Source organism: Callorhinus ursinus, unplaced genomic scaffold, assembly GCF_003265705.2.
Source record: "Callorhinus ursinus isolate GAN/ISIS: 27379988/994484 unplaced genomic scaffold, GSC_fseal_2.0 scaffold3, whole genome shotgun sequence".
In the NCBI taxonomy this organism is placed as follows: Eukaryota; Metazoa; Chordata; class Mammalia; order Carnivora; family Otariidae; genus Callorhinus; species Callorhinus ursinus.
In genome coordinates, this window is record NW_027397065.1 from 62,806,060 (window position 1) to 62,833,578 (window position 27,519).

A 27,519-nucleotide genomic window follows, 5' to 3' on the forward strand; every position below is an offset into this window, starting at 1 on the left:
TCTCTCTTCTGTCTTGTTGTTGGTGTATAGGAATGCCACTGATTTCTGTGCATTGATTTTATATCCTGCTACTTTACTGAATTCCTGTATGAGTTCTAGCAGTTTTGGGGTGGAGTCTTTTGGGTTTTCCACATACAGTATCAGATCATCTGCAAAGAGTGAGAGTTTGACTTCCTCTTTGCCGATTTGGATGCCTTTGATTTCTTTTTGTTGTCTGATTGCTGTGGCTAGGACTTCTAATACTATGTTGAATAGCAGTGGTGATAGTGGACATCCCAGCCGCATTCCTGACCTTAGGGGAAAAGCTCTCAGCTTTTCCCCATTGAGAATGATATTCGCTGTAGGTTTTTCATAGATGGCTTTTATGATGTTGAGGTATGTACCCTCTATCCCTATACTCTGAAGAGTTTTGATCAAGAAAGGATGCTGTACTTTGTCACATGCTTTTTCTGCATCTATTGAGAGGATCATATGATTCTTGTTCTTTCTTTTGTTAATGTATTGCATCACGTTGATTGATTTGCGGATGTTGAACCAGCCTTGCAGCCCAGGGATAAATCCCACTTGGTCATGGTGAATAATCCTTTTAATGTACTGTTGGATCCTATTGGCTAGTATTTTGGTGAGAATTTTTGCATCCATGTTTATCAAGGATATTGGTCTGTAATTCTCCTTTTTGATGGGGTCTTTGTCTGGTTTTGGGATCAAGGTAATGATGGCCTCATAAAATGAGTTTGGAAGTTTTCCTTCCATTTCTATTTTTTGGAACAGTTTCAGGAGAATAGGTATTAATTCTTCTTTAAATGTCCGATAGAATTCCCCTGGGAAGCCATCTGGCCCTGGGCTTTTGTTTGTTGGGAGATGTTTGATGACTGCTTCAATTTCCTTAGTGGTTATAGGTCTGTTCAGGTTTTCTATTTCTTCCTGGTTCAATTTTGGTAGTTGATACATCTCTAGGAATGCACCCATTTCTTCCAGGTTATCTAATTTGCTGGCATAGAGTTGCTCATAATATGTTCTTATAATTGTTTGTATTTCCTTGGTGTTGGTTGTGATCTCTCCTCTTTCATTCATGATTTTGTTGATTTGGGTCATTTCTCTTTTCTTTTTGATAAGTCTGGCCAGGGGTTTATCAATCTTGTTAATTCTTTCAAAGAACCAGCTCCTAGTTTTGTTGATCTGTTCTACTGTTCTTTTGGTTTCTATTTCATTGATTTCTGCTCTGACCTTTATTATTTCTCTTCTCCTGCTGGGTTTAGGCTTTATTTGCTGTTCTTTCTCCAGCTCCTTTAGGTGTAGGGTTAGGTTGTGTATTTGAGACCTTTCTTGTTTCTTGAGAAAGGCTTGTATTGCTATATACTTTCCTCTCAGGACTGCCTTTGCTGTATCCCAAAGATTTTGAACAGTTGTGTTTTCATTTTCATTGGTTTCCGTGAATTTTTTTAGAGAATGGGTTCATTCTTTTCTGAAGAAGTGAGACAGACATTTCAGAGCATCAAGTAACAGATCGTCTGGAAGGATTTTTCAACACCCCTTTTGGTTCTTTTCCTTTCTTTGCTTTGTCTTTCATAGGCCTCCAGTGGGCAGAATTGAGTTAGGAAAACTCTTCTCTTCATGACTCATTATCAACATCCATCCATGTAAGGCCCCTCTTCTTATTTTTGTGTTCTCCCCGTTCATCTGCAGTATCACTCCCTTCCTGCTATGCACACTTGCTATACTGTACTCTACCTTTGAAATCCATCCTCCCGCTGTTTATGTGGACATATATATCCTCAAAAAATAATGTTATTATGCATCAGTTATTATTTTTGATTTACATAATTGCTGTCAAGATTTGAATCTCATCTTTTTGTTATTCTTTTTTTACTCAACACTTTGAGATTCATCTGTGTTGCTATGTGAAAATCTGGTTCACTACGTCTGATGGTTACATAGGATCCCATTGTACCCTATCACACATTTTCTTTATCAATTTCCCCCATCAATGGACATTTAGGGTGGCTCCAAATCCTTGCTACCACACACAGTCTGGCATGAACATCCTCTAATATGTCTTTGTACACACTTAAATGAGAATTTGTTTGAATTACATACACAGGAGTAGGATTTAGGGGTGGTTGTGGGTATGCATCTTAATTTCACTAAGCATCGCTAGTTGATTTCTAGGAAGTCTGCAATCCTTTGTACTTCTTCCAGTGGTGTACGAGGATTACTGTTTTTCTACATCCTTACCAGTACCTGCTATTCTCTGGCTTTCTAACTTTTGCCAATCTCTGTGTATTGAGTTGTATATCACTTTAGTTTTAATTTAAATTAATGAGGTAGTATATTCTTCATATAATTATTAGCCACTTGGGTTTTCCTCCTGTGATTTGCCTACTTATATGTTTGCCCATGTTTTTTTTTTTTTTCCTTACTGTGTTTCCTGACTTTGCTGGTTTTTATGATTATGACTTTCTAATTTGTCTTATTTTCTCATAGGATGGGTTATTCTCCCCATTTTCTCTGCTTTGAACTTCATTTTCAATATTGACTTAACCGAATTACAAGAATTTCTTTCCACATCTTGACATTTAGTCATTTGTGGGTTTTAGCTGGTGGTATCTCTCAGTCCACCACCTGTGTTAGCTTTATTAAAAAAGGTTTTCTTCATTTCCTTCAGTATGTCCTAGTACCTGATTTATCATCTTTTTGGTTTTGCTTTAACCCTTTGAGAATTCTTATTTTTCCACATAAATTCTAGAATCCATTTTTATATCAAAAATTATTTCTGGAATTTTTATTGTAATTATGTTGAATTTAGAGATTGACCAAGGAAGAATTAGCTCTATATGATGTTAAAGCAAATGGTTAATATATATAATATTTAATGTTCATTTATTTAAGTTTTCTGATATGTATGTGCTTTAATAGTTTAAGTTTTATTCTCTATAAAGTTCTTGTGTTTTCTTTAGTTGATGTCTATATGCTTTATAGTTTTTGTTGCTAGTATGAGTTGTATTTATATTCTATTGTATTTTCTATTGGTTATTGCTTGTTTATAGAAACATTATTAAGTTTTGTGTGTGTCTGTGATTGTGTGTGTGTGTGTGTGTGTGTGTGTATAAAATAAACTTGCTGAACTCCCTTTTAATTATAATTGTTTACAGCTTTTCTTAGGTTTTCCATGCATTTGATCATGGTGTTGTAACTGCAAATAGTAACAATTCGGTCTCCTTCCTTCCTGGTCTTAATGCATTGACCAGGACTTCCTGAACTCTGTTTAAGTGTGGCAGTGACACCAAGGCATTCATGTCTTGTTCCTAACTTGAAAGGAAATTGCATCTAAAATTTTCTAATTAAATTTGATGATTGCAGTAGATCATTAGTAGAAAGTTTTTATCAGGGTAAAGAAGTTCCCCTCTATTCCTAGTTTTCTAAGAGTTTATTTTAAAAACTTACATGTTGAATTTTATGCAATACTTTTCCTTTTTTTTTAAGATTTTATTTTTTTAAGTAATCTCTATACCCAACATGGGGCTCTAATTTAAAACCCCAAGATTGAGTCGCATGCTCTACAGACTGAGACAGCCAGGTGCCCCTATTCAATCCTTTTTCTGCATTTGTTAAGATAATCATGTGATTTTTCTCCTTTACTCTGTCACTGTGATCAATTATTTTAATAGTTTTATGTTTTCTCTTCCTAAACCATTTTTCTTCAATGGGCCCTATTTGACCATGCTTTATGTTTTAAATAAATTATTCAATTCTGATAGTTGATATATATTTTTAAAAGATTTTATTTATTTATTTGAGAGAGAGAGCATGAGCAGGGGAAGGGGTAAGGGTAAGGGGCAAAGGGATAGAGAAAAAAAGCAGGCCCCCCAGTGAGCAGGGAGCCTGATGTGGGGCTCCATTCCAGGACCTTGGGATCATGACCTGAGCCGAAGGCAGACGCTTAACTGACTGAGCCACCCAGGTGCCCCCTTCTAGTTGGTATTTTATTTAGGATTTTCACATTCATGTTCATAAGTGAAACTGATCTATATGCAATTTGTCTTCTTGAATTCGATTTGGTATCAAGACAATACAAGCCTCACAAAATGAGCTGGATCCTTTCTTTCCCTTTAAACAGCCCTTCTCCCAGTTTTCCCTACATGAATAAATGGTAACCAGTCATCAGAACAAAAGCCCTGACTGCTCTCTCTCTTTCACACCCATATTCAATTTCCGAGCAAATCCTACTGGCTGCACCTTCTCAGTCTATCTCAAATCCAGCCATGTCTCCCCTCTACAACATCTGCTCTCGTCTATGTGAGATAATGATTGCATCTGGACGATGCACAACCTTGTGTTTGGTATTCTTGTTTTTGTGTCTTTTTAGTTCGTTTCAGTAGTAGCCAGCTTCTGTTTAAAGCATAAGTCAGGTTGGGTGACCCTGTTAGAATCGTCTCCTGTCCACCCCGTTGGTGAGGGAGGAATTCCCACCTTGGGCTTCCGGACATGGCTAATGGTCAGACACAGGACGCCCAGCACTGGACAGAGGAGACTGAGTCACAGTCTGGGGGAGGGGTACACTGCATGCCATGCATGGCAGGGGGTTGCACTCAGAGTGAACAACCAGGGGGAGGCAGGCTTTTTGGTGTCAAGGCTGGGGTGCCCCCTGATTCCCCAGAAGGATGTAATTGGTTGAATAATTTAAAGATCAGCAGGAGCTGCACCTTGTCCATTGGATAATAAGCTGGTTGTTTGGCTAGGGGATCTTTTCTGGGGGAGCAGAATGGGGAGGGGGACTTGTAGGTAGACCATTTGAGGTCTTCCTACTATCCCCCAGATGTCAACTAAGGACATAGTATCGGGCCTTATTTTTAGGCCTTTCACCACACGCTTCCTTTTCTAAACTTTACATTAGCTATGACATGGTCCTTCAGCGTCTGACAACTGGCCACATCTCTGGCCTTCTTTCCTACACTCTCCCTTCCTGCATATACGCTATTCCAGCCACACGGACAAGCTAGTTCTTACTCAAACCCGTCAAACGTGTTTTCACCTCAGGCCCTAGGCTCTTGCTTTTTCCTCTGCTTGAATCCTCTTCTCCCAAAAGTATCCACAACTTCTTTTCTCACTTTCTTTGGGTCTCTCCTCACTTTCTCAGTGTAGACTAAAGAAGCATGATTTTGCATGCTTTCAAACTTGATATATAAATGGTACCTATTGTTTTTCTTCTTCATTATTATATTTTTGAAATTCATCCCGGTTGCTGCATTTATCTATGTGTCATTCATTTTTATCTGCTGTGTTTATTCCATTTTGTAAATGCAGCAACGTTTGTTTATTCGTCTCATCTCTGGGGGATGGATGTTTAAGTTGCTTCCAGGTTGTTTCCATTACAGATGTGCTTCAGTGAAGAGTCTCGCCAGGTCTCCCTGTGAACACGTATGAGATTTTTCTTTAGGGTATATATGAAAATGCATTCGTGTTGATCAAAGGGGACCAGGGACTTGCTGGGAGTGGGCCTCTGAAGTGGGGCTGGGAGAGTCACGTGCAGTCTTCCTCTGGTCGAATGTCATAGAAACCACTGGAAGAGCTGAGAGACCCTGAGACCTAAAGAAGACACTGACTTAAGTAAGTGCTGACAGCTTTCTCCATGGTTCACAGAGGAGTTTCTTCAGTCTGTGAGAGGAGTCACTGCTCTTGGACGCCATCACAGAGGGCCACCCTCTGTGAAGCATCTGTTACCACTGACAGACCTGGGGCAGGAGGCGCCCATTGGCAGGAGTGGCTGCTATGACAAATTGTTAGGCTGGGGGGGGTGGGTCCTAGTGCTTAGAGATGTTGGACTTTCTCCCTCCGCCTTTAGTGAGTCACTTAGAGAGAATTGGTCTTTGTCAATGATCCTCACTAAACTGGGAGAATAACAATTTTCCTGTGGGAATCCTTGGTAAGAATCAGACCCCTAGAAACTACGGAAAGAGAATCAAAACATCGTCTGAGCTCCTGAATTAGAGCCCAGCTTTCAGATTTCTGATGGAGGGTGTGGCCCAGGGAAAAATGGCTTTGTTGGCACGTGCATCTGTCTACTTTCTCCCTCCTCTAGTCCTTCATTTTTTGTATTCTCGCCCTTCTTCCCCCTCTTTCTCTCTTTCTCACTTTCTTGGTCCCTGGTATATGTGTAAGATTTGCTGGTAGTATTTCAAGACCCTGATTTGCCTCTGTGGTGTTCATGTTTTGACACTAGAGGAAAACAGAGGAAATGTTTAATACTTTCAGTACCAGTCAAGGGTTTGGAAGAAATCTGTGCGTACCGAGACAGCCCCTACCCTGGAACTTGTCCTTTGGCTTGAGTGTATGAGCCTGTTCTTTATGACTCTCTTGAGTGCATTGTACGATTGATGCTTCCCCTTTGGGATGTCATCATGGAGACCTCAGGGTCCCAAGAACCTCACAGAGACACAGGAAGATGGCTATAATGGCCTATTTTTGATCCCAGAAACAGATATTAGTTGAACATTTCTCATATCAACACCATGATGCGTGGACACCCAGTTCCTTCAGAAACAAGAGCCAAAGGCAAGATGGAGTGAAGAATAAAATGTTCAGTTGAAAGTCAGGAGATGTGAGTTCTAGTTCTGACTCTGCTACTAGCTAGTTGGTGACCTTGGGCCAATTACTTAACCCTTTGGGTTTAGTTACCTTATATAAAACATGTGGGTTTGGAAGTAGATGGTCTATGATTTTTATCAAATTTCACCAAGCACTCAAAATTTTTAAGCACCTGTTGGGAGGGTAAATCTACTTCTACAAAACTCCTAGATACAGTCTAAGGTACATTTTAGTTCTAAAATTTCTTGACATTGGAAGAAATTATTTTTTTCTATGTCCAAGTTCACTTGAGTTTTAATCACTTGCAATCCTGAATGATTTTACAGATGCTGTATTACTGAGAGGTCACATGATTTCTCAGCCCAAACTCATGCCTTGGCATATTGGAAGATCTCTACTGTTTTCTCATAATGCAATTACCACACAGTTGTACCTTCTTGAAGTTAGATCAGTGTCTTACCATGATCACTCTATTTCTCAGCCTTTTTACCTGTGGCTCACAGGGTGTATGGCGCAGACCCACCAGACTGCACCTATTGGGAGGATACAATCTATTTCTAAGCTTGACAGTGGGAGGCCTTGTTTCAATTAAATATTTCCCAATAATAAGGACTCAAGTCCACTTCTATGGCTTCCAAAGGAGCATTTTCCATGAAATTGAAAGGAACCTTCTTTTAGAGGTTGGCAAAGGCATGCATCTCTTATTAACCATTGTGAGAACAACTTGCTTCTTGAATATGGCTGCCGTATTTTTGCCCAAAGCACCAAATTCTCATATTACTTTTCTATCCCCAAACTGCTGTCAGCCCTATCACCTGTAGAATTCAAGCTTGTTTACTAACTTTTTGATTTTAAGGAAAATCTTTATTCTCTGGCCCCATCGTACCTCTGTCATTATTTCCCATTGTTCCAGCTTGCACTCTTTTCCCCCACTATTCTCAAATAAGCATATTTCTACCCCCATTGGATGGGGAAAGGGCAAAACTTGGTTGATTACCTACTATGTGCTAATAACTGTCCTGAGTATTTTCATATTTGTTATTTGATTTTATAGCTGAAGAAATTAAGGCTCAGAGAGGTTGTATACATTGCCCAACTCAGAAATAGAAAAGCTGGAGTAAGTTACCAAGGGCTGTTTGACTTTGAGCCCATAATCATTTTGCTTTAACACCTGCTTCTAGCACAGGGGTCCCACATCCCAACCTATTAATCAGCAGGGTTGTTCTGGGGATCGTTCCTGGCACACCACCCCACTACCTGCTCCTCTAGCCCTCCAATCACTTGTATAAATACCTAAATCCCTGAATTAAATTTCTTTTGGCTTATATAACTAGAGTGACTTCTGAATCCTGACGGATACAACCTGTTATCAGGGGATTATTTTTTATATAAATATTAGTATCAAATTATTTTAGAGCTTAAACTTCTTTTAGCCTTGCTTCTTTGTTTTCCTGATGAGGAAACTGAAGCCCAGAGAGATAAAGAGAATTATTTAATATCACATAGCTAGTTAGTGACAAAGTTAAAGCCCTACCTTTGCCCAGAAACAAGGGACCAAATGGCAGACTGAAAGAAGTGTTTTAGAGTTTTGAGGTTTTTAACCCAAGTCCCAATTGTGACCAACACTCGCTAGTTCTCTTTCCTTAGAGAAATCATTTCACTAGTTTCTCAGTTTGTAAAATGGGAATGATAATAACTTATTGCCCTGTTGTGGTGAATATTGGGAGATATTACATGTAAAATGCCTAGTACAATACCTGTCTCGCAATATATGCTCAGCAAAAGGTTAAGTGCATTATTCTCGATTTTTAAGATTTTATTTATTTATTTATTTATTTATTTATTTTGGAGAGAGAGCATGGGAGTAGGGGCAGAGGGAGAGAGTGGGAGAGAGTCCTAAGTGGGCTCTGTACTCAGAAGGGAGGCCAACGCAGCCATCCATCTCACGACCCTGAGACCATGACCTGAGCCAAAATCAAGAGTTGGACGCTTAACCGACTGAGCCACCCAGGCACCCCACATTATTCTCTATTATCCAGAGTCAGCAAGGCCAAATTTCTCCACATTGGGGACCAGATGGAAAATGTCCAGTACAGACAAGCACCTTTCGCAGTCCCTCCCAACTAACTCCAGGATACTCAGCAAGCACTCTGAGAGCAAATGGACCGAGACTAATGAACTCCAAACCTGATCGCAACCATTCATTCAGTATTGCACAGAGCAAAGAATAAGGGTTTCTAATTAAATAAAGAATCATGAGTTTTGCTCCATAGCACACACATATAGTGCTAAGTTCAGGAGGGCATAAGAACATAACATTCTTTCTTTTTCTCACTAAAGAAATGTTCAGCCATGAACATTTAAAACCATGTCATTTTTCCTCAATTCCTTCTCTGGGAGGAGGGAAGGTGGGGTAATAAGAATTTCTGTTTTTCAAATACACATGGGTTAACGATAGTAGTGTTATTTGGTCTTTTCAATTGATATTGAGAGGCATGCAGAAGGCATTGTGAAATGTATAATCACATCACATATTTTAATCTCTAAATTTAATGGAGGTCGCAGATTTCTGGGGCATCAAATGTCCGAAGTCATGTGGAACAGGAGACATTTAGAACGCTGATGCTCATATGCTGCACTGCTCTCCCTGCCCACTGATGGGCTTAGCTTGTAAACAGTGTCTATGCGGGGACATAAGCTTTTGAGGGGCAGAATGTCCCAAAGAGACATCTCTCTCGAAGGTGACTGGTTGCTGTACATGGCAGGGAATGGGTGAACATAGCCAGAAATCTTGACTGAAATGCAGATGTCTTTTAATCCACTTTTTGTAGTGCAGTGTATGTAGTACTTGGGTCTCAACAGAAAACAGAGTACATTCAAGGCAGTATTTAGAGAGTGTTTAAAAGGGAGCTCTTTGCAGAGGTATGGACCGGAGTCAGAAGGGACAGTGAGGCACCATGGGGCTGAAACAGTGAGTGGCATTGCCACCCCTAGGCTTGAAGGGGCAAGGAGAGAAGGCGGAGTTACCAGGACCTAGTAAAGAGCTGTAATGTGGAAGAGGAACCCTCTGATAGGAGTTTGACCTTCAGTAAATGGACAGGACCACAGGACCCCAACAGCCCAGTAGAGAGGGGGATCAAAAATACCCTGACCTCACTCTCCCCCACCTTCTGATCTCCTGCCAGTGCCCCCCCCCGCCATGACTGAACCCAACAGAAGCCCACTGATGGGATCCTTACAGGCCAAGCCCAGGGGGTGGGGGCAGGGGAGAGCGAAGACAGGTAGAAATGGGTTTGGAGGTGCCGATGGAAGAGAACTCTGCACAGCCGGTCTGTGAGTGCAGGGAAAAACATAAAAACATTTTTTCTCAGTCTTGCCTGCATTGTAATAGTTCTATGATTAATTCACCCTTATTGATGAAAAAAGTATCTATTATATCCTTGTCTCAGATCATAATCGATACGGCAGTTGGAAAGTCAAGCTCAATTCTCCCAAAGAGCTGAATTCTCTCAAATGGGAGGATGTTTCACTTTTAAGCCAAAGCGAGATCCCTAAGGGTTGATGTATTCGATAGTCTTCTGTATATGCTGGATTTGTAAGGGGCCCAGTAAGTGACACTCCTGTTCCTTGCTCAGTGTAGACATAGGAATTGGGCAGATAAAGATTATTTAAGTCACCTGTAGTATTGTCAAGGCTGATAACTAGGAGACAGAGTTTAGTAGGAAGGCCAAATGGGTTTCCAAAGACTGCTGCAGAATACAATTCACCCACCCACTTGTAGGCAAAGCAGGAAAATTGCAGGTCTTGCCCACAGAGGTGGGGTCTTTATTGCTGAACTCTTGAGCAGGTGAAAATACATGCTTCATGCAAACGGACAGACCCCAGATGAGAAGAGATGAGGGCTGAGGTGCCTTCCTTAGTTTCTTCTCCCCAATTCGGAGGGCACATCTGTCCTTAACCCCCTGCTGGGAAGATTTCCAACAACATTTAAAACATATAAAAACAGACAAAACAGACTTGCCTGTGGTTCATCCACCCATTATCTCCTTTTGGATAGCAGGGACCCATGGGTGATCTGGTAGAAGGGGGTCCTGTTGTCTCCCAAGGAATATATTGGTGCCCATACCCAGCTTCTGGGAACCCTTGTTGGAGCTATTGACACTGATTTGCACAACTTCTTGGTGGAAACCAGGTCTATGTCTCCCTGCTCACCCCAGAGCCTCTGTACCCCTGCACTGTTGGGGGAGAGAAGCAGGAGGACCAGGCTCCATCCCCGCTCTGTCCTCCAGGTGGCAGGAGCAGCATCTGGACTGTTTTGCGCCTGGGGCAGCCTCAGGCCAAGCCAAAGATAACATTGTGTCCATGAGCAGGAACACACTGTGCTTTTCTGGGTTCCCAGGAAACCGAATCACAGGGAAGGTCAAAACTGTTGTTAGACCGTGGATAGCTCACATTTGGGGTATGAAGAACAAATATGAGTCCCCAGGACATCCTTCCATCAAGGGCTCAAGAGCCCCCTCTTAGATCCCCTCTGATCCTTTTGCTAATCAGGTACTTTCAAGCCCTGTTTACTCAGTGCAGAAGTTCTTGAGTATCCTAACTCAAGTGCTCAGTGTCGAAAGCTGCTCTGGTGGCTCTGGGGAGAGAATCAAGGAGTTGCAAAGAGCCTCCAGGAGCCCTGCCCCCACCGTCTCTCTTCTCCAGTGTATCTTCCCTCCCCCATGCTAGGACCCTGGAACAAAATGCAATGTAGGCTACCCTCTCACCCCATTGTCAGAGACTAGAGCCCTGTATGCGATTGCCTGCTTGATATTTCTTCCTGGATATCTCAAAGGCACACGTCCCACCTCCATCCCAAGCCTCTTCCCCGTCTCTGCGAAGGCACCCCTGCTCAGCCAGCTGTGCAAGCCAGAACCCCAGGAGCCAGTCCTGCTATCTCAGCCTACGTCTGAGTCACTGCCGACTCATGTCAACGTTGGTCCCCTAATGATCTCTTGAGCCCATTTCACGTCTCTTCTTTAAACTTTCAATAGTCTCCTCTGCTTCCTGGGACAGGAAAGAAGACTCTAGAAGGGCTCACTGGACTTTAATCTTGCCCTTGATGCATCTCCAGCCTCTTGTGAGGCTGCAGTGCCCTTGGCCTCCCTCCGTGGCCCAGTCTCCCAGGTGCCATTTCTCTTCCCACCAAAGGGCCTCTTTATGTGTGCTTTCTCTGCGGCCACACTGTCCCTGCTCCTCTGGGCAACTCTGAGGCTGTCTGACTCTTCTGACTTCACCTAGCAGGCACTTTCTCAGGGAACTCTTTCCAACTTTCTGGAATAAACTGAATCTCCCCATTATATCTTTTCTCAGCATGAATGCACATGGCCCATTTAAAGCAGTTGCCATAGTCTCATTTTGACCCTTACTTGTGGGTTATTTTATTAATGCCTGTCTCCTCAACTAAAGTGTATCCTCGTGTGAGCAAGGACCACCTCTCTTTACGCTGATAGTGAATTGCATTCACAGCGCCCGGCATAAAGATTAGGAGGTTGTCCAAAACTGTTGAATGAATGGCAAGGTTCTCCTCCAACATCCGCTGGAGCAGGGCATTGTCCACGCATTGTTGCTCCCACTCTGGGCTGTCCTCCTCCAGCTCAGCCTGGCTGCCCAGCTTGTCCAGTTTCTCCTTCCGTGCAAGCCCTGTCCATCCACTCTGCTCAGCTGTGTCTCCCACTGAAGGGGGATGCCTCCAGGGAGGGCTCCAGTGCCCAAAGGACTTATCTCTGAAATTGCTCCACTAACACCCCGCTGACTTCCCCACAAACATTTCATTGACTTAACTACTTTAATGACTTTAAGAACTTTCCTGCCCCCCAGCTGACAAGGCCACCTCCCTTTTGGGGAATTTGATGGAGTTAACTAGAGCTTTCCTGGTTCTTTCTCTGCTCCAGGCCAAATGCAGAATGAGGCCTGCCATGTGATTCAGAAACTCTTGGCTTTCTCTCACTCTATCTCTGCCCTTCTCTCTTTCTCTCTCCTTCCTTCCTTCCTTCCTTCCTTCCTTCCTTTCTTTTTTTAACTCTTCAACAACCCCACTGTTAAGACATTCTTCGTGTCAGGGGACATACAAACCAAAGCTCCTGCTGAGGAGCTGGCTGTGAGGAACCAGGTCAGCACGACGGGGTGGTTCACTGAACTGAGGTCCCCACAGAACTGAGGGGACTTGGTCCGACACACACGATTTTGTAGAAAAGTATCTTTGTGCCTTTCAGAGTACACAGGTCTCCCCTAGTGCTTGCGTATTCATAGCACGGTTTGCATGTGTGTGTGTGTGTGTGTGCACGTGTGTGTGTTGGGGACCTGAGGAGGGGTCGGCACCTGTCTTCCACAAGCAGCCTTTCTCACTTCTCCAGCTGTCCAAGGTCTCTGAAAGAGATCCTGGGCTAGTTAGGGACCATCTTTCCTGGGGCGGCCATGAGAATGTACCTTGTGGACATCCAACCTCAGGGAGCAAAATTGACCCCCACTTCTGTGATCTGAGGTGCATCCCCTGTTTGTACCAAGGTCACCCTTTCTTCGGGCTTGTCCCAGCCAACAACTGCACACAGTAGGGATACCAAGGCAGGTCTGTGCCTGGGTGACATAGGGCTCCTCTGACCGCTGAGTGTCACTCAAGGACCCCCTGCCCACCTGGCTGAACCTTTATAACCTGCAGGACAATGGAGGATGTGTCCATCCAGCCTTCCTTCCCTCTTTGCTCTATCCGGGACGGACTTTCATTGCCTCTCCGAGCCACACCAGCTCCCTACATGCGGTCTCTCACAGGCATTCCCTTTTTCCATCCTGGCATGTTTCATCCCATTTTAGTATCTGCTTCTTGGAGAACCCAGAGTAACACATCCTCCCACCTGTCTCCTCTGAAAGAGCAGCCCATTGAGTTACCACAGTCTTCCAACCATATTTTTCTGTGCTGTTTAGACCTTGAGATAAGAAAGGATGAAAAAATATTAAAAACTACTTATATATAGTGCATAGACATATAGGTGGACCCCACACAGTGTATTTTTTTTTATGTCAGCTAGACAATGGCATGGTTCTAAAAATTCTCTAGGAAAGGAATGAAACAGCATAATGTGCTGAGGTCCATAAGCAGTCCTTAGTCCCACTGACTTTCTTCTTGACTTTGAGAAGCATTTTATTTTATTTTAAAGATTTTATTTATTTATTTGTCAGAGAGAGAGAGAGAGCAAGAGAGCACAAGCAGGGGGAGCGGCAGGCAGAGTGAGAAGCAGGCTCCCCACTGAGCAGGGAGCCTGACGAGGGCCTTGATCCCAAGACCCTGGGGTCATGACCTGAGCCAAAGGCAGACGCTTAACCGACTAAGCCACCCAGGCATCCCTGAGAAACATTTTCTATAGTGATGAGCTCATCAGTGACCACAGCAAGGTCAAAGTTTTGCACATGGAGTCCAGGGCCACGTCAGCATTTAATTCCAGGTTCTGAATACTCTTGGTCTTATGGGTCTTCTCCTTCATAAGGACAGACACCAAAAGGGAATATTTCATATTACCAATGGAGGGGAGGAAACTAGTGAGAGTGAACAAAGCATCTATTCTGAAGGGGAGTTGCCAAGGCTGTGTGCTGTGGATGAGGAGGGTAAAGTTAACGGCTCCACCAACCATTGGAAGAATGGTGTCATTGACATGTGTATGATATTTGCTGTCATTTTATATTCATACATGTACATATAAATGAAGTTCCTTTAATCAGGGAAACGATTGATCTGTGATTCTAATCAGAAAGTGTTTATTATTAAAAGTGACTACAGCATTTATTGAATCCTTACATTGCCACACATTACTTCAAGGACTTCACATCCGCTGTCATTTAATTTTCAACTTACAGCAGAGGAATTTAGTGGTGAGGCAGGGTTCTGCACACTAAAGACATAACCTTATCCCCTCAGATTGTTTTCTAACTAGATTATTTTCAATCATTGAATCAATAACCAGATCAACTAATCAAGGGCTCCAAGAAGCAAAACACATGGGACATTTCTGGAATAACCAAGGCAGGTAGAGTTTAACAAGTTGCCCTGCATTACCCAGCTAGTAATGGCGGAAGCAAGATTCTGGACTGAAAATTGTTAAACTCCAAAGATTTCTGTTCCTTGGAACAATAATAGTGAGCACTTAACAACAGAGGTTACTGCTTTAGAAACAACAACAAACTCTATGATTAAAGAAATACTTGGGATAATTCAATACCAGAAATTACTGTGGGTTTTTAACCTGAGTTCTAGTCCAGTTGTCCAGTGACCTTGACGAACAGCTTTCGCTGGGGAGAAAAGAGCTTATCTTCTTAAAAGTACAAAAGGACGCTGATATGGAAAAAGCACTTCCTTCTCCCAAAAGCAGTAGGAGGAATAACAAAGAAAATGAGATAACTCTATCAATATGGCCTACCATGTAATTGTTTCAAGCCGATACCACTTCTGCTTTCTCATGGATGTAAGAAACCTATCATCGTGGCTGAGTTGTGTTTTCCTCACTTCCTCACGGCCATAGAAATTCCAAGTTGCAAAATGAACTAACTTAAAAAAAAAAATCCTCACTTCTTTGAAAATTATTCATTCTTTTCCGCCTGTTTTCTCCCAGAGAAATATTTTTGAACAGTGTTTGCTACCCCTATTTATAGCTTTCCAGTTTTGGCAGGTATGGGAAAGTTTATAAGTGGTTTGTTTTCTTTGCTATATCCAGTGTTGATTCAAGTCGCTTTAGCCACTGGAACAATTGGAAGCACTTTCAAGGAAGGTTGAAATCTGTTGATGACTGATAACATTGTGGAATCTAGGCCATCTCAATCAAGATTTCTTTGGGGGGCTCAGGGCAGTTAGAAAATCTTAGGAGTGCCATGGTTTGAATAATTATCTCTACCTCTTTCTCAGTGATTGCTCTGGAGGAAGTTTTCCCCTTGACATGAGTAGGACGAGTGTCTCCCGAACATGTTCCCAGTTGTTGGCAACCCTGGGTTGGACTCTTAGTTTGACGGCTAGATAAGAATGCATGTGGCAGGCACTCCATATCTGAGCTCTGGCCTGCAGAGAACCTTCCTTAGGAACCTATGTCTAACATTTGGGTTTTAACCAAGTTTCACATGCTGACCAGAAGCAAACATTAGTGGTTCTTTTGTTTAGGAGAGATGCCTGGAATTTCTGGGTTTTGTTTCATAAATGATTGAACTAAATAAATACATTTGAAACCAGTAGAATTATAGGCATCTTCCCCTTCCATCTGGCATGTTTTTATGGGTGGTATGGTTGTGCTGTGTTTTGTTTTGTTTTGTTTTGTTTTGTTTTCTGGATTTTTCCACCCTTTGCCTCCCTATAATTTGTGGGCCTTGAGAAAAGTCATGGTTTGCCCTGTAAATGTAGAGGGAAAGCTTGTTTGGGGTCATCTCACTTTGGTTCTTGTCTGCGGTGCTATAGGGAGGGGGCCACAAGTAATAAAGAACCTCAGCACAGAGAGATGGATTTCCAACTTCAAAAACATCAGAGAAAACTGCAGGGTTTCTGAGATTAAGTAACTCCTGGAAAGTCAACCTCACTGGGGGCAGGGGCAGAACGAGGGGGCTGTCCACCTGTCATCTGATCCAGGAGCAGTTTGGATAGGGCAGAAACATCATAGCTCATAAAGACTCTTAGGAGACTATGAGGCCCTGGAATAACTCTTACCCATCCAACTGGGGCTGCAGAAAAGGCAACTTCCTCACACACACCTGGCAGGCCAGGCACTTTCCCCAGTTTTCCTTGAGTAAGGGACTTTCTCCAAGGTCACTTAGTGAGTGAGGTTCAGTCAATTCTAGAAAGGGATCTGAGGCAGCTGCATACCTACCACCCACCCCCTAACCCCATCTTCTTATTGGCAGATCAAGTCTATCCTTTTCTCTTGGGTCATCACTGTGATTTACACCCCCTCCTGTTTTTAAAATGTGCTAAGTACTTTGATGAAGTCTTTTAACATTTTTTACTATGAAAAATTCCAATATATACAAAGGTAAAAAGAATAATATACTGAACTTCATATGGCACCACCCAGATTCAGTGATTATCAAGAGTTTTACCTCCCCTATCTTTCTCTACTGAAGTATTTTAGAGTAAATCCCAGCATTCAGTGGTATCTCCTCTCATACTTTTTACACAGCTCCAAGCACTGCAGATATTTTCATGAGCAGCCATGCCATTGTCCCTCTCATGAAATCCCTTCTATCATATCCCACACACATACATCTCACAGTTCCCAGTTGTCCCAAAGGAGTCTATTTACAGCTGATTCGACTGAACAAAGATCCTACCGAGTGCCTCTCATTGCATTATACATCTTCCGTCTGTCTTTATCTTTTACTTCCCCACCACAAACTTTTTGGAGGAACCAAGTCAATAGTCTAGAGGTTCATTATTTTCCCACAATTACATGGATTACTTGAGGACTGAGAGTTAGGAAACCTCTCCCACCAAAACTCTTATGGCAACCAATAAAGAGCATTAAGTTTCTGGGTTGAAAATATTATTCATGGATAGATCGTATGTAGGTGATGATGATATAACCCCCCCCCAACCGCCCAAATAAGAATTTCCTTAGATGTCATCTTAGCTTAGCAAGAAGAATTATCATATAAACCAGTTGCTGTGGTTTAGGTATAATTCTTTTCTAGATATACAAAGTAAAATAGCAGGACAAGAACTCATTTTTGAGGCGCGAGGTTGAAACTGGAAGGGAGTAAACACCAATAAAAGGGTCTGGGCTGCGCTGGGAGACATAGTCCATAGTTGCCTTTTGCTCTTCCCCGGGGAAATCCTTCATCCCCTATTTTTTTGTATCACTGAGTTTTAAAACCAGCTTTATTGGGGTAATATACAATACATGATAAACTGCATATATTAAAGGTATACAATTTGATACTTTTTGAAGTATAAATATACCCATGAAACCATCACCACAATTAATATAAGGATCATATAATTCAACTCTAAGTTTCCCTGTGCCCCATTGTAATTCCTCCCTCCTGCCCCTACTCACACATCCGGCCCCAGACAACCACTGATCTGCTTTCTGTCACTATAGATTAGTTTGCATTTTCCAGAAATATGTATAAATCTTATCATATGGTATGTACTCTTTCTTGTCTGGCTCTTTGCATTGAGCATAATTATTTTGCAATTCATCAATGCTGCCCAGAGTATTCTGTTTTATTGCTGAGTAGTAATCCATTGTATGTTATTCCTGATTAACCACGGTAAGGATTTTGAAGGAGTCCCCTTAACTGGATCACTCCTGAGTCCTTAATGGCTTCAGTACTTCTAATGACACACTGGCTTTTCAAGCCTGGCCAGAGAGTAAATCCTTGCACTGTCATTACATTTTTGAACTTCCCTGATCCCAGTTCAGTCGTGTAGGGATCTGAACTGTCCCTGTTCTCTTCCAGTTCTACAGTTACATGAGTCTGCAGGTGGTGGCGGTTGGTATGGGTGGGGTTGGGGGAAGAGTAACACCGATTTAATAAGTCATACTGACACCAATGTTCATTGAAAGGTAAAAAATGTTCATCATCATTAGCTATCAGAGAAATTCAAATTAAAACTGCATTGAGATACCACCTTACACCAGTTAGAATGGCAAAAATTGACAGGGCAAGAAACAACACATGTTGGAGAGGTTGTGGAGAAAGGGGAACCCTCTTACACTGTTGGTGGGAATGCAAGTTGGTACAGCCACTTTGGAAAACAGTGTGGAGGTGCCTCAACAAATTAAAAATAGAGCTACCCTATGTCCCGGTAATTACACTCCTGGGTATTTACCCCAAAGACACAGATGTAGTGAAAGAAGGGCCATATGCACCCCAATGTTCATAGCAGCAATGTCCACAATAGCCAAACTGTGGAAAGAGCAGAGATGCCCTTCAACAGACGAATGGATAAAGAAGATGTGGTCCATATATACAATGGAGTATTACTCAGCCATCAGGAAGGATGAATGCCCAACTTTTACATCAACGTGAATGGGACTGGAGGGGATTATACGAAGTGAAATAAGTCAAGCAGAGAAAGACAATTATCATGTGGTTTCACTTCTTTGTGGAACATGAGGAATAGCATGGAGGACATTAGGAGAAGGAAGGGAAAAAAGAAGGGGGGGAATCGGAGGGAGAGATGAACCATGAGAGACTATGGACTGCGAGAAACAAACTGAGGGTTCTAGAGGGGAAGGGGTGGGGGGATGGGTTAGTCCGGTGATGGGTATTAAGGAGGGCACGTACTGCATGGAGCACTGGGTGTTATACGCAAACAATGAATCATGGAACACTACATCAGAAATTAATGATGTATTGTATGGTGGTTATCATAACATAATAATAAAAAAAAAAAGAAAAAGGTAACACCAAAATCCCTTCATCCACAAATCTTATGAATGCTATCTTGAGCTATGGAATATTTGAAGGATACTGTTTCTTTAGCTACTGTTCTATAAATCCCTTCATCTTTTCTAAGGATTAAAACAATGATCACGGCGAGAATGATTTTTTTTAAGTCTTCGGCAGAGGATGTTGTTGTTGCTTATACTCATTATTATTGAAGATGTGTTTAGCATCTTCCCGGGGCGGTTTTAAAGCACAGGTTCAGAATGTTGATCTGATTACCATGGGACATGTCCACAGAGAACAGTTCCAGAAAGGGAAGGCGAACACAATCATGGTGAGAAGAGAAGAAATGAGAAGAAACACTGTTTTCCATCTTGCTCTCAGTCCAGATTATAGAATGCAAATGATGTCCCCACACTATCTCCCATCCCCCACCTGATGGTGATTCAGGGAGCACAGGATGTCTTTTTACTAGAAAAGCTTATCTTTCTCAAGAAAGCATTTCTGATTTGCTTGGCACATACTGGTGTGAGCATTCAGCCTTCTTCCTTAAAGAGTCAAAGGAGACTGTGAGGAGGGTGTGGTAGGGGATCCAGGGTCACAATTGCCATTTTATTTCTTCCTAAAATAACATATTCTTTGCTGGTTGCCAACATGCTTATTTTTATGTAGATTTGACCTTGGATGTAACCTTGAACAACTAAAATAGAATAAAATAACTATACGCTACTTCAAAAAGCTTGACCTTAAAAGTATATAAAAATATAAGACAAAGGCAGGAAAATGAACCAGGCCACAGCTTGGAGCAAAGAATCACTGAGCTTCTTGGGTCTAGTTAAAATATCAGCTTTGTGCATATTAGATTCCATCCTGTGTTTGATTATCTCTGCACTGAGTGCTGCCTTTATCGATTGCTAGAGTGGAATGTTCAAGAGCATTATATTACAATCTGTCTCCAAATGGCTTTTCAGAAAGAAATTTCCTGTAACTCAGAGGCAGAAATTATGCAGGGAACACAGGGAAGAGACTAGACAGCTGAATGTCACCCAGACTTTTGCATATGGGAAAGTGATGGAGTGCACCCAGAGAGAACTCGTATTGGCTTTCTTAGTAAAGGGGGCCAGTTTCAGCTCATTACTATCACATCACCAGAAACTAGGGGGAATACTATATAAAGCAAAACTGATGGGGGTTGTGCCTTTGACAGTCACAGTACTCTCAACATGCTTTAGAGCCGGGGCCTCTTGGCTCATATTGGTCCCTTTGCTTATGTCTTCTGCATCCACTGTACATATTCTTGCCTAAATCTCACCTCCTCCATAAAGCCCTCCAACCTCTTTCACTGGATCACCTCCTCTCTGAAAACACTACATTTTGTACCACTGAATGCCATCTATGTGTTATTTTTAAGTTACATACTCACTGATTTTATTTGGCAGTTAGACTTGCAACCTAAGTTACATCTTACACATTGTGTATCCTCCAAAGAAAGTTGTTAATTCATTATGCAGACATCAAGTGTTCTTTTTGTGTGTATGTGTGTGTGTGTGTATTTCAACCCCCCCCCCGATTCCTTTAGTCAAAGATGTGATTTATCAAAATTAGTAATATTTGGGTCGTGTATACCAGAAACTTCAACTCCACTCAGCTTAAATTATAAAAATAATTTATTGGCTCAGTATAACTAAAAACTCTAGTTGTAGATCTGGTTTCAAGTGAGATTCAATCAAGTGGCTCAAGAATGTCAAAATGGACCCGATTTGCTGTCTCTCTGCTTTTTTGTGGTTGGCTTTATCTTATGATTCTTTTGATGGAAGGATGGCTGCTCACAACGCCTGGGACAATATGTGCATCTTGTTCACTTTCAGAAGAAAGAGAGCATGTAGCTTAAATCATATGTTCACTCCCAGGGATGCCCATAGAAATAAGTATTGATATACAGATTAGCTTAGCCTCGCTTCCCTGGGACGATGTAGATCCCCAAACCCAAACTGGGAAAGTCAGACTGGGAGATAGGAGCTTGAGAGGCAACTAACAATTGCTATAAAACATCAACCAACTTTATTTATCAACCTCCCACAATCTGCTAATATCGCATCTCACATAAAAGGGATCTGTTCTCTGCCTTTCAGGGATTTTTATTCTAGAGAAAATAAAAGGAGCCAATCAATAACTTTGTCATTATCTGGCCTCCATAGAATTTGACAAATTCTTAGGTTGACTCGTCAGTAATAAGGTTTTCCAGGGACTGTGGTTCCCTTTTATTCACTGCCCATCACCACACTTTTCTCTCCAAAAAAGGGAAAGGGGGAAAAGAAGAAAGAAGGGAAGAAGAGAGAGAGAGAGAGGAAGAGGGAAGGGAGGGGAGGGAAATGAGAGGGAGGGAAAGGAAAAACACACTTTATAGGCAAACACAGAAACCCTCCGCGGGGCTCAGGTTCCATCGAGCTGGGGGCTTCCGATACCAGGTCATTCACACTGCAGGAATAAGAATGTAAAATGAAGAACCATCATCATTTACTGCACTGACTTGCCATTGCTAGTTGAGCCAGATGAATACCAGGTATTTGTGAGTGAGAGATTGGGTTCCTAGAGGTGATGCTCCCCTCCAGTATGAAGCCTGTTCCTTCTTGGCTGCCCTTTATAAAAACTGTACAGAGAGAGATCACATGATTTCAACGCCTATGTTTCTACTGTTCTGACAAGACCTGGGGTTACTCTTGCTCTCAGGAAGAAGCCACTGATTGGTGACCGGACCGAAGTGTACTTTCCGTTTGTGTGATCAATTAAGCAAACCCTGGTTTTCAGACATCTTCCCCCAGAAGCTAAGAACGGGAAGGGAGGCACACAATGAAAATGTTGAGTACTGTGCTGATTTTGGAAAACTCATCTTGCTATCTGAAAAAGTCTATCTTTGGTTTGAATCAGGTGGGAGGGGGTAGCAGGCAGGGAAGAAGATAAATCTGTTCAGGAGAGTCTGTGTGGAAGAAAGAAATGCCTCCACATCCTCTGGCATAACAACAATAATTTCTGAGTATGAACTCCAGACTTTGAAACAGTACAAATAGTCTTCACTTTGCACAACCTTAATATCTAAAAATATAATTTACCGAACATCAAAGAAAGAAAGGAATGGGGATGGAATAAGCAATCTTCTCTCTTACAGAAAGATTTCTGCAGGGGTCATTTAAATAACAAACACTCCTTGGCCTTGTAAGGTAGTTCACTTCTCCCCAAACCTTTGTGGACCCATCTACTTTGTAAACAGAGGTAGAGGTGAGATTCAAAGGTTCAGGTGCTTGTTGAAGCTTGAATAAAAATGTGGAGTGCTTGCTTCATCTGCCCTAGTAGAAGACTTCAGCTTAAAGAGATCTTAAGCACAGTTTTCTTTAGTGTCTTGTGCAAATTACTGCGTTGAAAGAGATCTGGAAGATAGGAAGAGTTCTTGCTTTTTGGAAAGAATTACATCAGATGAAAGAGGCACAGACTTTACTAAAACCAAAAAATGATGTTTGGCGACACAGTGTTCCATCTTCTCCAAGACCTGTCTTGACAGGAAGAAGCTCTAGTACTGGAGTTCATGAGGTGAGGGCTTATGTTTGTTGGTCTTCAAGCCCTGTCAGTCTTGGAGTCTGTGTGCTTGGGTCGGTGAGGCAAAAATGAAGGATGACACAATACTTGCATTCAACTGGTGTGTCCTTCTTGCCAAGTGTGCCCCCTGAGCTCTGACTTGTCCCTGCATATGTCATCTCCCACATTCTCAACATTGCCTGCTCCCTCAAACATCAAAACATCTGTGAAAGGAGTACTCTACAATCACAAAATTAGAAAAGTCCTTCATATCTCATGTTCAGACGAGATAAGTTGGGGATCTCTGTGGTAGCTCATTTCTAAAAGATTAAGACCAGGCTGTTGTCTGGAAAACTGTGGCATAGTAGAGGCTTCGTAGGTGGCCCTGATGTGTTTTAAATTCTTAAAGGAATGTTCATGGATAGATGCTGACCTGTAACAGGCTGGAATCAAGGGCTGCATTCTCTTTGCAAGATCATTCTCGCAGCTATAGTGCAAGAGAAATAATGTCAACCTGCTCCTTCCCATGACACTAGGCTGGACTCTGGGTATCAAATGTTAGTGGGACCCATAGAGAACTTTGGAAAAGAGGTTCTAACAAGAACTTTTTGGAAGAGACCAACAAATCTGATTAAGAGATTGGAAAATAAGAAAGAAGCTGATATAAAGGCCTTGGATTACTTTGCTCAGGGAAAGACAGAAGTTGTCTTGAATTGATGGTAGCTGGCGTATCTGTCTTCACATGAAATGTGCAGTTCAGATGGAAAGAACGTGTGAATGTCAGGGAGGTTGTTGAAATGGGAGAAATTTCCAACATGACTGAGGATTGGTCTTTCTGACCTGGGGTAGTTTGCGAAAAATTTTGCCTGATAGCGCAGCAAAAAGACCCTTGAAAGGCTTCTTCTCCCCAGTTCATATTGTTTTTCTCTTCACAGAATTCCTGTTTCTAAAAATCCTTTGACTCACTTCCACTTACCGAATAATCACATATTCACCCTGGTTTTTCTATGATAGTCTCCAATTATGCTTTTTGTTTAGTATAATTATTAATAGCTTCCCCATTCCATGTCTAAGTATTCCATTTGAATTGTAAGGTATATGGTTGTCCTAGTAAGAGCCAGCATGGTTTGATTTGGGAATTATTTATGCAGTTCCATAAACTCTTAAAAAGTAGCTCAAAAGACTCCGCTGTGGGGAAAATTGGCCTAGGCTGGTGATCTTTTTGCCTGAAAATGTATAATTGTGTGACTCAACTGACGTTATCCCAAACACCAATTATTCATCCTCTGAGAGTGGCACGGACACGTCTCTTCAGCCTCATTTGGAACTGACAGGAGTTATAACAAATCCCATACTTTGAGTTATGAGTCTTAAGAGAGAGAAAACCTCATTCCACCATCAAACTTCACAGTTTTCAGAGGCTCAGGATTCAAGGTCCTCACTCGTCCTCATATTCTGTCCTATACATCTGGGAATGTCTGATTATAGGGAAGGAATAAGATCTCTAAACTGAATGTTCATTTCATCCATTCAGCTAATACTTATTGAGCACCTACTTGTGCCAGGCACTGTTCTAGGTACTGGGGAAACAGGATTGAAGGAAAGAGACCTAACCCCATCTTCTTTTTTTTTTTTAAGATTTTATTTATTTATTTGAGAAAGAGAGAATGAGAGATAGAGAGCACGAGAGGGAAGAGTGTCAGAGGGAGAAGCAGACTCCCCGCTGAGCAGGGAGCCCGATGTGGGACTCGATTCCGGGACTCCAGGATCATGACCTGAGCTGAAGGCAGTCGCTTAACCAACTGAGCCACCCAGGCGCCCCCCCCAACCCCACCTTCTCGGTAATTAGTTTCACAGGGAGGCAGACAGCAAACCCTACAAGTGCACAGATCAATGATATAGCTTCTAACATACTGTAAAAAATTGTGAAAGAATGTGAGTCTTGAATAAGGTCCCCAGAAAAAGAAGAGCAGAAGAGCCCATTCTTCAATCCTGCCCTTAGATTGAAGGCAGCACCGTGCCTGCCCTGAAGGGTTGCAAGATGCATGCTTCTTCCCTTAAATATAAATAAGACGAGTAAGTGCTGGTTACACAAACCAAAGGATTGTCACTACTTCCTGCCATGCTAGGGAGTCCAGCTCCCCAAATGCAAGAGGACTGGCTGTAGTGGTTCCTTGGGCTGTCAGTAGAAGTGGCCCATGCTCCAAGTCAAAGGAAAGTCCCATTCCTGCCCAGGGATTCCATGTTTCCCAAAATAAAAGCAAGGCCAAAGAGACACGAGCTTTGCTTCTGAGAAATAATAGGTTTGGGGGTTTGAGTTTATTATCGTCTCTGTTCTCATGCACTGATTTCATCTTCAAGCCTCCCCCCTCTGACCCATTTCGGTCCTTGGGGGGTCAGTCAGAGTGTGCAGTGTTAGCTGGAGGAGGGCTTGGGTTTTGTTTTTGATTTTGTTTTGTTTTGAGATTGTGGAGGAATTTTGGAAGGAAGAATGATCAAAAATAAACTTTTAAGAATTATACCATGACTGTGGTCGTAAAATTTTCCACAAATGAGCTACAGAATGATCTAGAGTTGTTATCTGTGCCCCCAAACAAAATTGCAGCATTTTATGTAGATTTTGTAAAAATGGTTATAGTTGCACAGATAGTTCTTCATAAATACTGAACTGAATGGAACTATCTAATGTGTTCTGAAAACAAATATTGTAGTAGATTGGGCACTTTGCTCTGGACACATTCCAAGAGTTGTTGTCACTAAAGGTTTAAATATATAAAGATCATACAATAGATTCTATTTTCATGGAAGTAGACTGCACTCTCATTACTACACCAGAAGCTGAATCACTCTGTTTTTTCAGGCACATAGAGAGGAAGTGCCATATCTCCTCAGTTATGACACACTGCCTGTGGATGCATAGTTACTTCTTTTTTTTAAAGGAGCAAGGAAAGAAACAGAAGTGACAGCTAAAATGGCAGAAACCTCAGAGAGAATTCACACAAGGAGGAAGCAACCCAGGGAAGGGACCTGTGTTGGCCAGCCTCACAGAATCTAGCAGCATCTGACTTTCTCTTTCCTTCCCAAACCAGAGAACAGGAGCCCCATGGTGACACAGGAATTCTTCCAAATATACCTGGATGGCCTCTCTCTCCCATTCTCCCCTGCGCGTATTTCAGACTTCCCTAGCCTGTCTGTATGTCTTCAGCCCACCAACACCTTCCCCTCTGCACCGGGCAGAGACTCTACCCTGTACTTCCCAGACAGTGGAGGAGGCAGGAGAGGGAAAGCCTCCATTTCAATACCACCCATCTCTCCATGTTCTCATTAGACCCCAGAAGAGGAGTCTTTCCTCCAGACCCAGGCAAAGCCCTCCAACCCATGCTCTAGATCCCATACCTTCCCACATCCTCAGGAATTTGCTCTTTTAATTGCCCACGCTTTTTCCTGTACCTTCCGCTCATAGAGGAATGTGCTCCAATCTCTCTCATCTTAAGAAAATAAAATAAAATCCTTCGACTGCATGACTCCTCTAATGAGGGACCTTCATGCCAGCAGAGCCAGGATGTTAGAGAAGGTGGCACTCACTGTCTCTTCTTCCTGACTCCCATTTTCTCCTTACCTGCTGCAATCTACCTCTCCCTCTTGACGGCCATTCCTCTCACTAAGGGCTCCAGTTCCTTCTGGGTTGCTAATCTAATAGATGGGGTTCAGTCCTTGCCTTCCTTGACCTGTCTGTGGCATTGGGCACTCTTGTCTCCCCCCAGACGCTCTCCCTCTAGTCCACAAAACCACTCTCTTGGATTTCCTCTTAATTGTTTGGCTACTCCTTGGCTCTGCTTCTCTTGTAAATGTGGGAGTTCCCCGGGGATCCATTCTGATCCGTTCTTATCCTTCTTCTTTGCTGTTCCCAGAGTGATTTTTTTTTTTTTTAGGCAAATCTAATCATTTCACTCCCCATAAGGTCCTTCCAAAGGTTTCGATACCCTTCTCCTGGGCAGGGCTCACCAAAGCTCTCCTGACCAGAATTGTGCCAGTGTTGTCTCTTACTCCTTTCCAACAAACTCTCTAAACTTCAGCTATGTTTAGCAGTTACCTGATCAAATCCTGTTCTTTCTGGTTTCCATGTTTAGAAAATGCTGTTTCCTTTGCTTAGAGCAGTTTTTTCCCCCATCTTTACCTAAAAATGTCCAAGATTTTCTCCCAAAGTTCAGTACACATTTTTCTCAGAGGGTTTATTAATTTCTATTGTGTTTACCTGTTTTTCCCACTAGAGTTTGAGTTTCTTAGGAGAAGGACTCTATTTTATTTATCTGTTCTCTTAAGCTCTGTATTCTCCTTGTCCAACACAATACCTGCATGAGCAATGAATTTGTTGAATGAATGAATGGGTAAGTAAAAGCTCATTCCTCTTGGTTCCAAGTCCAGTGTGTAAATTAAGTTCGGGTCACATGGACTTTTCCTATCAGACCTGAGTACAATGCTTCTAAACCAATTGCACATGTCTCCACAAAATAAAGGATATTGATTTTCTATCTGCAAAATAAATGTAGCTCCTGTTGGGAGAAATGTGTTTGTTTTGGCCTTTCTGGTAGTCATGGAAATGAATTAAGCCTTGGGTAAAAGGGCATCCCTCAGTCAAGGGGATGTGGTGTGATCCGGTGGGTAGAGAGTGCATGTGAGAGGCAGTATTCTATTTATACCTGGTGTTGACGCCTCCTGGCCACTAAGGTAATGGGCAGTAAGGACTGACCTCTGCTCTCCTCTCTTACAGTCCCTCCTTGACATGAAGCTAGCAGAAGAAGGGATTTGCTCTTCTATTTTCAAACCAGGTTTGTTTCTAGGTTAAAAAAGCATTTGCTGAGAGATGAAGGCCAGTGAGGTCTTTGCTAGGATTGTATTCCCGTGGAAGTTTCGGGCTTGGTTGCTGCATCTCTGTAGTTCTTTGGGCTCATTATGGGCTTTTGC

The 27,519-nt window shown here is 42.3% G+C and overlaps 2 long non-coding RNA genes across 2 annotated transcripts in view; one reads left to right on the top strand and one right to left on the bottom strand.

The window, feature by feature from the left end:
• LOC141372395 (uncharacterized) overlaps positions 1–27,519 on the top strand; it is a 97,221-nt gene that overhangs the window by 31,682 nt on the left and 38,020 nt on the right. The gene's annotated exons all lie outside the window — the stretch shown is intronic.
• Positions 3,808–15,191, bottom strand: LOC141371469 (uncharacterized). Its single transcript, XR_012376435.1, has 3 exons — positions 15,033–15,191; positions 13,476–13,547; positions 3,808–5,408 (listed from the first exon to the last, which is right to left on the bottom strand). It is a non-coding gene; the product is annotated as an uncharacterized lncRNA (long non-coding RNA).